This window comes from Idiotropiscis lumnitzeri, chromosome 12, assembly GCF_059441095.1.
Source record: "Idiotropiscis lumnitzeri isolate Australia: NSW breed Sydney's pygmy pipehorse chromosome 12, RoL_Ilum_1.0, whole genome shotgun sequence".
NCBI lineage: Eukaryota > Metazoa > Chordata > Actinopteri > Syngnathiformes > Syngnathidae > Idiotropiscis > Idiotropiscis lumnitzeri.
In genome coordinates this window covers 2,011,105-2,012,235 of record NC_142402.1, presented here as the reverse complement: position 1 = coordinate 2,012,235, position 1,131 = coordinate 2,011,105, and the positions used below count along the sequence as shown (strand labels likewise).

Here is a 1,131-nt window from a genome sequence, read left to right as displayed (position 1 = left end):
AACAAAAACAAAAAAAGACGGCATTTCTATTCAAAAGGAAAGAGGCGAGCATAATTAATGAATACAATTCAAAACAATAAATACTTACGAATGTCAGTACATATTTTGTTCGCTTAGTTTCTAGGTGGAGAGTGGATGGTAGTGATGGGTCCAGCGACACTGAGGCGTCGATGCGCGCGCCGAGCTTCCAGGGCAAACCCCGTGTCGGTGCGCGTACCGCTTTGAGAAAGTCACGTGACCACTACCAGAATCGTGTCGACCCAGCGGTCGCGCGCCAAACTGTGTTCATAAGGAAGCGCATCTGTCAACAGGATGGACGCTCAAAACAAGCATCGAGTTATTGGCGCGTTACTTTGCATTAAATATCCGCAAGATGGAAGACGTCACTGTTGATGCGCACTCAGAGGTGCTGCGCTATATGTCAGCAGGACACGTTGCACGTACGGAAGACCCGCTCTTATACTGGAAGTCCATGGAGGCAACGTTCCCTCAACTATTTATATTAGCCACACAGGCGTTGTGCACACCGACCTCTTCAGTGACTTGTGAGAGGATCTTCTCAAAGGCGGTGGAAATTGCCTAAAAAAAAAGAAACAGACTGAATAACAAAACGCTGGAGAAACTAATTTTTTTTAATAAAAATCTTTAATTACAATGAGTCCATTGTCATTCACAACACTTTTACTTGGGCATTCAGACAGATGTTCTCTTAATTTATCAACTGCGTCTCGAATATCAAAGATTTTTTTTATGAAATTGCGTGTATGTAAAAATAATGTGAAAGCAAATGCCTAATCAGAATCAGAAATCCCTTTGTCATTGTACTCAAGTGTGCAACGAGATTAGAGAGCTCCCCTCTCCAGTGCAATACATACAACAATAATTCAGTTAAATATATAAATTAGATAAATAAGAGAATAATTAGTGCGATGGAAAGTAATACGAAATAGGATATATAAAAACACATCACGTCGCTAATCAATGGAATTGGATAAAATTAGTTTGACAGATCAGTGTCAGATGACCCTGTCAAATGTTTCCTGCAAGTCCACCAGGTGTCAGTATTCAGCAACACAGTGTCAATACATTGTGTCACTGTGTCGAAACGAGACAGGATGCCTCATCTACCCA

The 1,131-nt window shown here is 41.3% G+C and overlaps 1 protein-coding gene across 4 annotated transcripts in view; it reads left to right on the top strand.

The window, feature by feature from the left end:
• Nucleotides 1-1,101: 1,101 nt before the first annotated feature.
• c12h5orf22 (chromosome 12 C5orf22 homolog) overlaps nucleotides 1,102-1,131 on the top strand; it is a 38,174-nt gene continuing 38,144 nt past the window's right edge. For 2 of the 4 annotated variants that reach the window (XM_088311540.1, XM_088311542.1), the window contains exon 1: nucleotides 1,102-1,131. This exon is cut by the window's right edge. The gene's annotated coding sequence lies outside the window, so the exon portion shown is untranslated. The other 2 variants (XM_088311538.1, XM_088311541.1) reach the window with 2 other exon arrangements.